The 16,200-nt window shown below is 38.5% G+C and overlaps 1 pseudogene; it reads right to left on the bottom strand.

The window, feature by feature from the left end:
• Positions 1 to 13,354: 13,354 nt before the first annotated feature.
• Positions 13,355 to 14,780, bottom strand: LOC149015618 (putative carboxylesterase 12 pseudogene; annotated as a pseudogene).
• Positions 14,781 to 16,200: the final 1,420 nt, after the last annotated feature.

Raw genomic sequence — 16,200 nt, 5'->3', positions numbered from 1 at the left:
TTGTTGGAGGGAGCATCAATTGTGTCATGCCTCCTCTTGGTTCGGACGGAGGAGGAGACGTTAGCCCTCTCCACCATTGGTTTCTTCCCTTTACCCGAAGCATCAGCTACAGCCCGATATTCCCGATACCCCCGTAAGAGGGGTCGGGAGAGGGAAGAGAAGCCTCTTGATCTGCAGTCAAGACCCCGGGCGATCGTTGCTCGGCTGTCACAACGGCCCTAGCAGCCTTCACCCGCAGAACTTTCGGGGTTCGTTCGGGAGGCACCGCAAAGAAGAAGGACAAGAATCGAATTCAAGACATATCACTTCAGTCAAATCAAAGGATGATGGTTAGAAGCTCACAATGAGCCAAGCCCCAATACTGAAGGATGGAGTTATACTCCATTTCATATCCATGTATCTCTTGATACCACGGAATGGATTTGATCTTCCTGATGGCCGCCTCGTCTTCTTTGGATAAGGGAAGGCCCCGGTTACTTTCAGACGAAGAAGTAAACCTCCTCCAAGTGGTCGGGAAGTTAAGATCTGATGGAGGCGCTCGACAGAAAAAGTATCGTTCGCGCCATCTTTTGTGATTAGAAGGGCAAGTTCCTTTGACAAGGATGCTGCCCCTCCAATCAAGTTCAGCCTTATTGCGTTTGAAAAGAAAGACCCATCCGGGAGGATGGGAGATAGAAAGAACATGAAAATGTACAAAAAGAGAAAGAGATGGTGTAATGCCAAGCTCAAAACACAAACCCAAGAAGCCGACGATGAGACGCCAGCTATTGGGGAGGAGCATTCCGGGACAAATGTTCCAGTGATTCAAAACTCATGGAGAATAAAGGATTAAAAAAGGGAAAGCGAACCCCGCTTTCCAAGTGCATCTATGTACAGAGAAAATTCACCCGAAAGGGATGAATCAACCCTCTCATCGGGGTGGGGAGCCCTAACCTCGATATGAGGAAGGAAGGTCAAAATCTTGGACAGCTGAAAGAAGGGTTTCTCCATTATAAATGGAAGGAACAGAGCCAGGCCCACCATTGGACCCGGAGGTTTGAGGCTGCCTAGAAGACTTGACAATCTTGGAAGATCCAGACTCGAGAAGGACAGGAGAAGTTTCGGTTTTTCTTTCAAAACCTTTTTGAGAAACTTCAGCGAATTCTCGCGAGGACGGTTAGGGTTTTGTTATCACTATCCGACTGTTCGGGAGCAGGAGAAACAAAAGCATCACTGCTATCACCAACATGGGGTACTAAAGAAGCCCTATCATCCGCCATTACTCGTTACAATAAACTACAAAAAGAAAAGACCAAGAAACTTACTGATTCAAGGAGACGAAAGCTTGAGAGTAGGAAGGCGCGAAGGCACAACAAAGGTTCAAATTCCAGACAGGAAGAATGAAACCTACGAAGACAATGAACCGCTTTTAAAACTCCCGCACGAGTGTTCGGGAATCTGAACGATCGAGATTGATTCAAAATCAACGATCAAGGTTCAAAGACGTTTTGAAAGTTTGAACTCACGAATCCGAAATAGGCGTTCGGAAACCGTCGCTTGGATGACGTGAGCCACGACGGATCAACCGCAACGGAGATACGTGGCCTTACACTCAGCAACGCCGAGGAAAAGTGACCACCGCATTAAATGTGATATGACATTTAATGAAGCACGCAGAGATCATCACCGACGACGAACCCGGTTAAAAACCAAGCCCTCGGGATCGACCGAACGCTTGGTCCGGGGGCTCGTGATATGGAGAGTTTATGATCCGACCGGGTTCATACCTGGTCCGACCCTCGACCCAGTCGAGACGGAGAAAACCGAATCGCCCCGAGAGAACCGGAGCCGGAAGATGGCTTGTCGAAGAAGAAAGATTATTCTCGTCGCAAGCGTGCCCTAATCTTACTTATGGATTAGGGTAATCACCCCGATGACAGCAGACTCAAACTGACGGCTGCGGATAATCATCATCAAAGGGATAACTATCGCATAACCTAACGGTTATCTCAGGAGTCCTCTACTAGCCCAAACTAGTAGAAGTCTATCGCTCAACGGATCTTATTGATAAGATCCAACGACTACCCGAAGAAGGCTCGAGTGCATCCAACGAAGGAGATTCGAAGGTACACTCTATATAAACCTCACTACCATACAAGGTGAGGGAGGGATCAATCGATCAAAAAGAATACTATCTGAGACTCAGGTTCAGATACATACTGATAGATCCAAACTATCAGCGTCCTACTATCTAGATCACCTTTCCCGTTTCTTCATTCATTAGCTCTGTGCTTCTAGCAGAGCCGTTTGTGATTAAGTTCATCAACTGACTTAGCCTTCGGAGGTGGACTCCCGACCCCAGCGGTCGGGCCACATCTGACGCTTTCGTTTTGCAGGACTTCACGTGGAGATCCAAGGGCTGAGCAGATTTTGGACGCATCAAATACAAAAAAAATTCATATTCAAAACTTTGTTAACAAGTAAATCGACGATAATTTAGTATTCAACAAAAAAAAATCATATTTTCATAGTTAAAGAAAATGATGTTTTAGTTACAAACATAGCTATATGTTTTTAATAATTTTTTTGAAATATCACATTATATTTGTTAGATATTCATGATGAGAAGTTGGGGTATAGATTTGTTAGATATTAATTCTTTATGTAATAGTTTTTATTATTTATAATATATTATCTCGCCTTAGTCAAAAATCAAAATCAATATTTTATTGAACTAAAAATGACTTTGTTGGAAAAATAAAAATTACCTTAACATAATATAAAAAGTGAATTTATAGTCTAATATGATCAAAGTGACTAAATGTCAAAATCAAGACTCATATCAATGTTAGTATGAAGATTAGGGTAAAAATATAGTACTGTAATACATGATCATTGTCAAATTAATATTAAGATTAAAGCCAAAATTAGGGTCAGGATCAGGGCCAAAATCAAATAAATGCTTATTACATGGTAATGAGGTTATAATTTATTTTTATTAATTTTCTACAAAACATGATCATGTTTCTAAAATTTGACACGTGTTAAGTATCCACCCATATGTATTACAATTAATTCCTCTCCATGTGGGTGGAGGGTCTAAAGTTTTTAGACTCAAATCAGGGCTAGGATCAGGGTCAGGATCAGGGGTAATATCAGGGCCAAGATCAGAGCCAAAATCAGGGCCAAGATCAAGGCCAAAATCAGGGCTAGGATCAGGGCCAAAATCAGGGCCTGGGTCAGGGCCAAGCTCAAGGCCAAAAATCAGGGACGGGCCGGGATGGGCTGGGCGGGCCAGAGAGTAATCCCAGGCCCGCCCTTGGCCCTAGTTCAGGGCCAGAATATTTTGGCCATAACCCGCCCTTAAGGCCAAAATCTTTAGCCCAAGCCCTATTCGGGCTCAGGGCAGGCTTAGGGCGGGTCAGGGCCGCCAGGGCCAAACTTACACCCCTAGTTTTCATAAAACCTTGTACCTCACGTATGCAAAGAGAGAGATGTACTTTTTCAGCTACACCCACTATCATAACTTGACAGAATGAAGAAAAAAAAAAAAAAAAGGGATCGTGACAAAATTCAATTTTTTTATTTTATTATTATTATTTTTTGGCAAAAAGTTTTGTGTATCTTATTAATGTATTGTTATGATTTTTTTTTAATATATTAAAATGTATTGTTATGATTACAATGAATTGTTTCTTTCTTGTGATTTTATATGATTAAGTAAAGTGAATGACTTTTATTAATATGATCTTGGCTATGCGGTAAGATGATTATAGATATACAATTTTGATAATTCATCTGTATGGTTTATCCTATCTAATTTGTATCGCATGTTAGAGATTTTTGAAAATAAGAAACAATGGTTTCATTGATTACTTTATTAATTCTAATGAAAGAAAAGAAAATAGCAGTTAGTTAAACTTGCTTAATTTATCTGATAAAATATTGGATTAAATTATTATTTGTATCTTCTTTGATTAATTATATTTATTACATCCAGGATTATAATGGATGTCATTCCAATTGATAGAGTCAAACTGTAGACTTTTAATGGATTTGAGTTTAATGCCTGAAAAAGAAAGACACGATTTGGATTAAAGTTTTTGAATGTGTTTTATATGGTACAAACCTCTTTTGAAGATATTGTTGAGAATGTTGATGAAATACAATGGACAAGAGATGATGATTTTTGTAGAGATTACTTGTTAAATGTCATGTCAGATAGACTTTCAGAGACCTATAGCACATATAAAAGTGCTAAATAAATATGGGACAACCTAGATATGCAATATATGAAGGAGAAAGAATTGTACAAAACTCATCTAGTGGACAAATTCATGAAATTCAAATTTATTGAAGATAAAGAAATACTCCCTCAAGTTACAGATTTAGAAAACCTAAGATCCAAAGTAGTTATAGAAAAAATACATGTTTGTGATCAGTTTCTTGTTGGGGAAATTATTTATAAATTATCATCGACCTATCACTCATTTAGGATTGAGATGAATAGAAAAAATGTACAAATGGGGCTGGATGATTTTAAATGATTTATACGAATCAAAGATGATAATAAACTTGGAAACAACTTTGAAATGGTGAACAAACAAAAATCTACCGTGAATATGATCACTCATCCCAAGAATAATTCTAAGAAAATCAAGCCACACGAAAATGAAGTCAATAAGTTGGAGGCCAAAAAGACTATCTTAAACAAAAATAAAAGGGCAAATGCCACAACTATGGGAAATGATGACACTTTGTAGACCATAAAAAAAAAGAGTGATGGATACACTAAAAAGAAAGAAATCAATATGATGATTGATAACACTAAACCTAGACACTTTGTAACCATGGTGGGTGCAGAAGAGGTCAAGACCAGTACTTCTTCAAATTTGTGGTTGGACTCAGGAGCTACATGTCATTTTGACACAACAAGAACTTGCTAACTGACATCATTAAGGTTTCAGAGACTGTAACAGTTGCAAATGGAGCATTAGCCTTGGTAACTTAGAGAGGAATTATAAATCTGATTTTATCTTTTAGTAAAGTTCTAACTTTAAAAAGATGTTAAATTGGTTCCTAATTTAGAAAAGAATTTAATTTCATTTAGCCTTTTATGCGATGTTTGCATGTATATTTCCTCTCATAGTGGTAGTATGATTTTATCTGTTAATTCTCACTACTTTGGTTGTGCTTATTTAATTAATAATAGGTATAGACTAAGTTTAGGAAATGAGACAATAAACCATATTAATTTAATTTTAATAGATCCTAAGACATTGCATTGTAGATTGAGACATTTGAATTATATGAAGATGGTTTAGTTATCTAAACTCATAACATACCATTAGATACTTCTAAACACTTTAACAGATGTGAAGTGTGTGTCCAAACAAAAATTATTAGAAAACATTTTCATCAGTTTTCTAGAAGCACACAACTTTGAGAATTAATACATTCTGATCTTTGTAATTTTAAAAATTTCACAACTCGAGGAGGATGAAAGTATTTATAGACGATTTTTCTAGATATTGTCATATTTATCTATTAAAATCAAAAGATGAAGCATTTGAAATTTTTTAAATTTTGAGAGTAAAGTTGAAAATCAGTTACATTTAAAACCTAAATGATTTAAAAGTAATAGAGAAGGTGAATATTCTTTGACAAAGTTCAAAACATTTTGTGCCTCTGAGGATATAAGTTTTTAAGCTACTACACCTTACTCACCCACAATCAAATGACATAGTTGAACATAAAAACATGACATTAATATAAATATTGAACTCCATGTTGTTGACTGTTGGCATGCCTGCCTGTTATGGTGAAGAAGCAGCATTAACCGCGAATCACATTCTAAATAAGTTACCATACTCAAAATTGATTGAAACTCCATATGAATTGTGGCATAAATATCCTTGTAGAATTGACCTCTTAAAGACTTAGGGTTGTATTGCTTATGTAAGGATACAAGACCTTAGAAGACCGAAGGTGGGACCTAGAACCAATATTTGTGTATATTTAGGATGTATAGGACAATGCTGCAGACCGATTTTTGGATCTATCAATTAATGTCATGATAGAATCTAGGAATGCAGCGTTCTTTGAAGATAATTTTACTCAAGATCAAGGCATGACCTTACCATGTTCAACAAGAATGTTACAGAATCAAATATGGAATCGAAACCAATTTCTTCTGACACAAATCCTAATATGATTCTTGATTAAGAACCTAGGCGCACTTCCAAAAGAAATAGAGTACCCAAAGATTTTGGTGAGGACTATGTAACCTACCACTTAGAGAATGATCCATCTACCTATAAGGAAGCGATGAGATCTAGGGACTCTTTGTTATGGACATAGGTAACTAATGATGAAGTGCACTGTTTATTCAAAATAACACATGGACTTTAGTTGATTTACCTAAAGGTGCTACGTGTGTGGGTTGTAAATAGATCCTGACAAAGAAACTAAATCATGATGGATCTGTAGTTCAATATAAAGCACATTTAGTATCTAAGGACTATATTCAAGTCAGTGGAGTGGATTACTTTGATATCTACTCATTGGTCTGTCATTTGGCCACGATTAGAATTCTTCTTACTTTAGCATCAATACAACACTATGTTGTGCATCAAATGGATGTAAAAATAGTATTTCTTAATGGAGACCTAACTAAAGAAATCTACATGGACCAACCTAAAGGATATGTCATGAAAGGTTTTGAACATAAAGTTTGTAAATTAAATAAATCTTTGTATAGTCTTAAACAAGCACCTAAATTATGGCAATAAAAATTTTGACAAAACAATAAAGAACTTTGAGTTTCAAACTAGGAACTTTGATAAATGTCTTTACAATAAGTCTATGTCGAAAAATATCATAATTATTTACTTATACGTAGACGACATGTTGATTATTGGATCTGATCATTTTATAGTGAGTGACATCAAAGAGACCTTAGCTAAAGAATCTGACATGATGGATCTTGGTGTTGTAGACATCACTCTTAACATTAAAGTAAGTTTTTTTCTAGACAATGAATTACCCTTAGCCAATCCAGCTCTATTGAAAAACTACTTTTCAGATGGGGATACAGTGAATGCAAACCTGCAAAGGCATCATATGATTATAATAAAAAGCTTGTGCCGAGTGATGGTAAAACTGTGAATTAATTAGAATATTCTAAATTGATTGATAGTCTCATGTATGCAATGAGTTGCACTAGGCCAAACATAGCTTATATAGTAGGCATGCTGAGTCACTTCACATTTAATCCTGGTAAAAGAGCATTGGATTGCCTCAAAAGGCTAATGAGATATCTTAAGGGTACTACAAACTACACCCTTTGCTATAAATCCAATTTTGGAAGGATATTCTTGTCACAGTCCACCCTAAAATACACATAGGGTATATACCCTATCTGGATTACTCAGGGGAGTGATCCACAGTCCCGAAGATCCAGTTTAGGAACGATCATAACCACTTAGCATAATAATATAATCAAAAAGCAAGAACAGATCTTTGTATTCAAGTAATTTAATAATAAAAGTCAATAAAGGATCTCAGAAGGATCGGAAAAGAACATCAGAGTGCGGAAAATGATATCAATAGAATAAATAGTCAACATGCGGAAATGAGGCGGAAATTCCCTCTACAACATTAGCGGAAATTAGATCGAATAAAAATAAGTGTTGGGAAATGCCATGTCAGCATTTGCCACATCAGCCTCTATTGGTTTTGATGATAATAAGCATGAATTACTAATGGTTATATTGAGTTATGATGTTTTAGTTCAAGATGAGAACAAGTGGACCAACTCCAAGTCAAAGCCATATGTTCAAGTCAAAGCCAAGATCATGCCAAGATAGACATGAAGATGGACATGAAATCTAAGTCAAGATGACCATGCCAAGATGGACATGAAGATCGTTGCACAAAATCAAGTCGAAGATCAAGACTTAGGCTGAATTAGGGCTTAGGACACTCTCGCATACACATTCATGTAAATGCATCAATTATATGTAATTCATATTACTAGAGTGACCTAGGACATGTTAGTGAGGTGTACAATGCTTAGGGTTGACCAAAAAGTCCAAAAACCCAAGCCATGTCCGAGCCCCAACTTAATTCAACAAAACAGGGCTCAGATGAATGACCGTCTAGGCAGACGGATGCCCGTCTGGTTTAGCGTTTCTGTGTTTTCAATCACAGAAGGCCAGACGGAATTCCGTCTGGGCCAGTCCAGGCCAGAGGGATGACCTTCTAGGCAGACGGACGTCCGTCTGGCCCTGACTTAGCCAATAACGGCTAGTTTGCAATGGCTCTTTTCTGAGACGGATGACCGTCTTCCCAGACGGAATTCCGTCTGGTGTAAAAACAGCCTATAATGGCTAGTTTAACGGCTCTTTTCAGACGGACGACCGTCTGACTAGACGGACGTCCATCTGGGCTGAAAAACAGGACAAAAATGTGTTCGTTTTCTATCCGTTGGGGATTGGGTTTTGGCACTCAAAGGTGCTCTATATAAACCCAATTCACCTCATTTGAGAGTAAGAACACTGACACTTGATCACCCACTCCCCAAGTGATCCTAAGCTCTCAAATTGCAAGAAAGCCTTGTGCTTTGCCTCTCACCCTCTCCCAACCTTGAAGAACAATACCAAGGTACAAAGTAAGCTTGTGAAAGTCAAGCTTGAAGTGATTGAAGGCGTAGGTGGTGCATACATCTCTATTTGAGCATACAACTCACATTGCATCACATTCACACAAGAGGTAAAGTGACACCTCTTGTAAGGTAACATCCTTCCTTTGTAATTGTTTCAATTCTAGTCTAGGTAGATTAGAATTGGTCTTTGGGTGCTCTTGCCCGTGAACAAAGATTGCTTGGGTGCTCTTGCCCATAAACAAAGATTGTTAAGGGGTGCTCTTGCCCTACTTGCTAAACAAAGATTATTGTAAGGGTTTGATCTCTACCCATTGTATTGAAAGAGAATCATTAGTGGAAATCTCTCTTAAGGCCAAGAGAGGAGTGGACGTAGACTTTTAAAGTCAAACCACTATAAATATTGTGTTGTGATTGCTTGTCATTGTTTAAATTCATTTGAATTCTCAATTTATCTTGTTTTTCTGCACAAACCGAAAAATTGGGACAATCCACTAGTTGCAACCTAATCACCCCTCCTCTAGGTTGCACCAACAATAAGGTTTACAACCGGTTCCCAATTAAAAAGGGGAACAACTAAACTACGATCTCAATGAATCAATTAAAAGGTCAAAAGAGAATAGGACGATATCCCATCGTTGTCACACAAGTGTAAAAGCCGAACTGCTCCAGATAAGTACCAATCTTGTACTGATAGTCTTCATCAACTTAGTCGCCATAACCAGTCTTGTGTGAGTTACCAACTTGGTCTTCAGAGTGTTTGGCCATTATATTCAACATTAGTAGTACCTGCAGAAAATTCTAACAGAATGTTTTTCAAAAGGAGTGAGTTCAAAAGAACTCAGCAATGCAGTTATTCCATAAAACATATGTCATATGAATACAAGCTATAACATGATGCAATATGATATGAAACACATGATGCAAGTATGACTCTAACTCTATGAATGCTAGTCTCTAAGGTAGACATGCTTTAAGTCATAGCACCATACTTCTTTGGGTAGGTCCGCTCACACCCTCAACCATTTAAGATATCTTGGGCAGCCGGTTGGTAATGGGTCCTGCATCCCTCTCGGGCATTCCTTGGCTGGGGATTTGGTCACCACTCTCTCACATCACCATTTGGTATAAGTATTGGCGCATGTCATGGTAAAGCCTAGCCCAATGCAAGTCATCTTCTCAGTCGTATCAAGTCAGATCTGGATACGTCCATTTCTCCTCAACCATTTAAGATATCTTGGATCCTTTCCGGTATCCTTTACACTAAAGTTAGCGTATTCCCTCTTGGACTACGGACTCATCAACCCTATTGGTCATCCACAAATAGTAGACGGGAAGCTCTCACGTCCCCTCACGGATCATTTCACCAGTCTTGAGTGCCCGTGAGCCCAAGTCTAGCCATTTGCAACCCTACCAATAAATGGCTCCCACGATGTGATTCATGACCTCTCATGGATCATTTCACCGGTCTTGAGTGCCCACAAATCCGTACTGCTACCACGGGTCGTTTGGTCTCAATATCCTTCGATTAGGGTCCTGACACGATAAGGACATCCTAGCCACACCACTAAACAATCCTATGTATGTCATCCAATAATCCAGGAAAGTGTCGATGGGCATCTTCGGAGAACATCCCATACTATTCCCTCTGATGTCCAAGGACAGAAGCATCAATATGACACTCCCCATCCCCAAATTATACCTAAGCAAGCACATGCTCATTTCCATCATACCATATATTGATGATACATCATCATATTAAGAAATACATCATAACATCACATGATCAAGTGTATAAGTAAATGAAAAGTATAAATAGACATGATAAACAAAGTAATTAAGTATGGTGCTACTGTCATAAGGTAACTATAGAAGTCATATGATGTCTAGAATAAACTAATAAGCTAAGCCTACTAAGTTGCCAATAACAGTGTAAAGTCATAGTCTATGTTATATGGCAATAACCGTCCTTACCTTAAGCCGTGATGATGATGATCCAAAGGTTACAAAAGAATGATCCAATGATGGTATTAAGACCCTAGACAAACATAAATGAAAGATTAGAGAAGAAATCGGGAAAATCGGAGGTCGAAAGGGTCAAAACGGTGAAAAACAAAGTTTAGCAGCATGCTTGGTTGATGCTCCTTGGTTGATGGGATCGACCAAGCAGGATCGACTAAACAGAATTCAGTGCAGGCAGAATAGTGGATTTTGGTTTTTTTTTTTTTTTTGTCCGAAATCGATCTTCCGGGGCTCAGATCGACTCGAAACTTGGAGGGATTCATTGTAATAGTATAAGGACACTATACAACAAGAATTAACACAATCTAATGGCCCAATTGAAAACCCCTAAATTGAAATCCTATGTTCTAAATACAAGAACATAGCATGAAGTGAAATCAAATGAAAAAGCAATGAAAATGGAGGGATTAGCTAGGGGAACTGATGGGGAATGGATTAGAATCATATGCTATCATAGAAGATAGGTTTAACACATTACATATCTCAGTTTAGGTCAAGAATGCAAGATGGTAATAAGAAGTTTATAGAAATGCATATGCAAGAATCAAAATAAGAGTATATCATAAGTAGGAATGGATAGAGATCATGGATTAGTGAGGAATGAACACTTGGAGTGATGGTTGCAAGGTTGCAGCATCAACCCAAGGTTACAATAGTGAGTAAAGAAGAGAAAAGAGTAGGATAGAGAGTGAAGATGAGAGTTCATACCTTGTAGATGATAATGGAGGCAAGAATCAAGTGATTGGCAATGATTAGAGTAAAATAACCTTCACCAATATCAAGGAGGAGCTTTGGGGAACCTTCTCCATGTTCTCAGGTGTTGCAATGATTAGAATAGAGTTCAAAACATGAGGCTAGGCTAAATAGAGGATGGAATATTCCAAAAGAATCTTTAACTCATAGTTGGGCAGCCTTGGTCAATGCTCCTTGGTGGATGGAATTGGCCAAAGAGGATCGACCAAGCATAGTTCAGCAATAGTTCAGCAACTTTGGACAGTGATTCAGAGGGCTATACGGGGTCAAATTGAGTGGGATTTTCTCCTACAAGTCAATTAAGAAGTCTAGTTTCAGGAAATACTTTCGGGTCGTGCACGGGAGTTAATTAGGTACTTCAAATAATTCAACCCTCTTCGATGCGCAGTTTCTTAATAGTCACTGACAATGCTTCCAAGTATGGAGCACTATCCTCAAAATCCATGGGTTTCAGGTCAAACACCATGTCTTCCATAAAGAGGGCCCACAAGGACTTCTTCCTTCACTTCGGTACATTGGATCTACCCTAAGGAAAAGGTCGGACATGACTTCCTAAAGCTTTCAAAGATAGCAACATTGAAATCAAGGTCCGACTTCAAGGTTTAACATTAAACAAGCCTTTCTTTAACCCAAAACGAATAGGGTGTCCTAGCTAGTTTGGGTTGGATTTCACAATTTTTATGCATCTTGGTGCTCAGATATAGGAAATAACAAATCCACTAGTGATTATATTTTTACACTAGGTGGAGCAGCTGTTGTGTGGAAATCTAAGAGATAGACTTGCAATGCTCTGAGCTCTATGAAATCAGAATTATATGCTCTAGCCTCTGCAGGAGATGAGCTAGAGTGGATAAGAAATTTGATCTTGGATATTCCATTGGTTAACTTGAAGGTAACGTCTTTGAATTTGTTTTGTGATAATCAAGCAACAATAGTGATAGCCAATAACTCACTCTTTAATAGTAAGAAGAGACAAATTAGGCTAAGACAAGCCGTGTTGAATTATCTTATTGAACAAGGAGTGATCACTTTGATTGATGTGAGATCAAAAGAGAACATGACAAATGCCCTTCCAAAAAGATTGTGGGTGAGCTCTCAATGACAATTCTCTTCCACTTAAACCCTAAACCCTAAAGGAGTGTCAAAGAGCTCTCAATGATATACCAGAAGGGAAGAAGCTAGTCCAATGTTTGGTTTGAGCTCTCATTGATTGCGATACTGGTGCGAGAGTGGAAGAAAATGGAAGAAGAGAATCCATTGATGTTGCAGAAAAATCGTTTCAAGGAGTTATGGGTGTATAAGAAGGCATGGCAACGGGAAACCTTTTAATTTCATTGATGATTTATGGATGTATGAGAAGGCCTGGAAACGGGACCATTTTCATTGATGGTTCCGAATATTGCAGAGAGAAGGCTAGGGCAAAAAAGAGCAATCGATAAGGATATGTGTAGGAGAAGACGAAGTAGATGAGAAAATAAATATACTTTTGATATATTTGAATAAAATTATCAGAAAGAAACAAGGAGAAATCTAATGAATCAAAAAGAAATAAGAAGAAATGTAATAAATTAAGTACATATTGTTGAGATAAAATCATCAGAAAGAAACAAAGAGAAATATAATAAATCAGCCATATATTTATGAGATAAAATCATCAAAAAGAAATAAGGAGAAATGTAGGAGAGTGACAGTTGTACTATGAGACCCAGCTGCACTCTATCTAGATATCTTTATAATAGAGTTTTTTCTATGGTGCCCCTTAAGTGCCCCCCCCCCCCCCCCCTAAAGTGCGAACATTGAAATTGCCATTAACCCTACAAATCCAGGTTTTTCTGTCAACATATCATGGATCTTGCATCTTTGGTTAGAACAGTATAGAGAAAAAAGCAACGAGAAGTTTGAGAAGAAAACGATATAGAAAGGGTTGTTGTCTTGTGTTTCTTAAAATATTGGATCACTTCATGGTTTTGTTTCATACTCTTCATCAACTATGAACTCTAACAGGGTTTGGATTTGTTTCAAAGTCAGTTAAAGATTGAAAGAACGAGAAAAGCTTGGGTCCGGATTATTATTATTATTTGGTTAAAATGTTCAACTTAATCATTTTTAAAAAATTATCCTACTCCATTAACCTAGGGTCTAAAGCTAACCTAGGGTTTAAAGCTATAGAACATTTTAACCAAAAAAAAAAAAAAGAAGCTATAGAACATGAGCAGATTTCTGAAAAAACTTTGCTTATTCATAATTCATCTGGGTTTTAATTTTAAGACATTATTATCCTCGATTGGGTCACACAGCGATCATTGAGGATCTTATTGAGCTTCAGCTGTGGAGCTTTTAGCCTTGGTTGAGGAAGGAAGCTAAGCGAGATTTCATGGCCAAAGCTTTCTCAGAAGTGGGATTGAAGAGGTGAAATATATGATTTTCTCCTTCCGTTTCAATCAATTCCACGTCGCCTGTCCACCCACTCTGCTGCAACGTCTTGTAATAAAAAATGCCCCTCTCTTTCACCATATCCATTTCTGCAACCCACACCTGCACCCTCTTGAACGCCAGCTTTTGCAAGTTTGCACAGGTCGCTGGATTTATTAAAGGATCATCACAGCCACTGCTCGAAGGACACACAAACATCCAAAGCTTATCCGCTTTAGCTTTCTTCTCTTCATCACTCGCTTCTAAAGCCGCTTCACCATGGAAAAAAGGATGAATGAGACCCAAACTAATGAACCTTAAACCTTCCAATGGTGACTCCGTGGCTCGTATAGCCATGTTATGGGCAATATTACCACCTGCACTGTCTCCAGCGAAACTCACTCTGCTCAGATCTGCATGCTCGTTAAGCCATTCTTCAGGGCCGTTACCTTTGAAATGGGAAGCGACCCATTGAAGTGCTGTCCATGAATCGTCATAAGCAACTGGGAGAGGATACTCTGGGGCTCTCCTGTAATGAACAGATACGGCGACCACGTTGGCCTCCGCCACCAGAGATGATAGGTAATTGGTGTATAAAGGAGAAAAGGGGCTATCGACGCAGAAGCTACCACCATGGAAGTAGACCAGGAGAGGAAGCTTTTGAGCCTGGGTGACTTTGGGGAGAAAAAGACGGGCGGCGACGTCGGTTTCAGCGGCGATAACAACATCTTTGGAGCAAACACCGGTTTGAGGGTCCACAGCAAGGGCAGGGACGATTTCAGTTCCGGCGAGCCTTTCTATACGGCCATCCTTGTAAACCCGAATTTGATATGGCATATAGAAAGTAACTTCATTGTTGCCAGAATCCATTTTTCTTCAAAGGAAGGTGAATCGTAAGAGGAAAGCAGAGAGAATCTGTTGTGATTTGCGAAGAACCGTGGATAGCTTCGAGGGTTTGTAAGATTAATGAGGATTCGAATCACCTCGTCCTTGGTATTTATGATTTTGATTTTGGAGAATAACCTTCCTTGTTGACTGAAAATGACTAAACATTCTACCACCAAAAAAAAAAAGACTAAATAAATGCAAAACGTATGGAGACGGCAGGTGAGATTAAAAAAGAGAAGGATAACTTAATAGGAATAGGGAGTGGAATTATTATCCATACCAGGAAGGAAGATTGAACATTTCTCCACTAAAAGTCATTGGTCATTGCCAACTAAGTTGACTTTTGAATAACCAGGTGAGGTTTGATATAGTGCTTCGAAGGAGTCTGGATCCTTTCCGTACCAAGCTCTCATCCATCTTTGCCGTTAAGTCATTGGATGCGCAACACGTCATTGTTGCACATGGTTTAAGATAATCACTTAAATCGTGAACCATTTTGTCGATTATTCAATCTGCTTATATGAATCGAATCAAACCAAAACTATATTGTATATAGGTTGCAATTTCCTGGACCCCAAATTCCACTGTCTTCTTCCTCTCGTTATACACTAGAGCTAACGCCAATTTCAGCAACACCACAACTCTCCTCCCAATCTTCAACCTTTTCTTCTCCCTCAAATGCTCAAAATGTCACTACGACAATCACCTGCAAAACCTTCATCGTGAATAACTTCTCTTCCTCTTGTTGAAATGGTTTTGTGATTCTAAACTTTGCTTACATTAGACAAGCTCGCGAATGATACTGACTTCCCAAGGCAATAGAAAATAAAATCTTGTTTGGATTGACCCTAAACCCGAACCCGACTTTACCCTTCCAAGGCTAATTATTTTATAACCCTAGCCCGACCTTAGGGTTGAAAAAAATCATATTTGGATTTGGCCAGGCTTAGGTTGGATTTGGGCCGGTCCGACTCAACAGTGTTTTATTTTAACCCCTATCCCTATAAATACTCTTTTTGTGATAACTTAGAATGTATCCATCCCTAAGGGAGATGGGGGGGGGGGGGGGAGGGATAGCACTTTGTAAGGTGCGAGAATGGTGTCAGGTTTTCAAGAATAGTGTACTCTTTCTTTCTGGTGGATACCTGCAATCTTACCGAATCACATTAAATTACTTGCGGTTGTAAGTGTATCTTGCTTGTGTTCTTCTTCATATTTGTGCATTTATCCCCAACAAATTAGTATAATGGTTTCAATAGTTCTTGCACATCATCGGCATGTACTTGAAAGCACATTAAAAGCATGTGTATTAAACCTAAAATATGCGTATTTGTTTGCTCACTTGAATGATTGTCCAAAACCCTCAAAAAATATCCAAACTTCCCAATCGAACACACGAGCAAAGTCACTTGAAATCCTAGATTCAATTTGACATAGTTAGACTTAAGGTTAATCTTAGGCATTGTATAACTTGCTCATGCATT

This window comes from Hakea prostrata, chromosome 5, assembly GCF_041222555.1.
Source record: "Hakea prostrata isolate BN-2017 chromosome 5, UWA_Hpros_2, whole genome shotgun sequence".
Classification (NCBI taxonomy): Eukaryota; Viridiplantae; Streptophyta; class Magnoliopsida; order Proteales; family Proteaceae; genus Hakea; species Hakea prostrata.
Note: the sequence above shows the minus strand (reverse complement) of the source record. Positions and strands in the feature narration are given on the sequence as shown.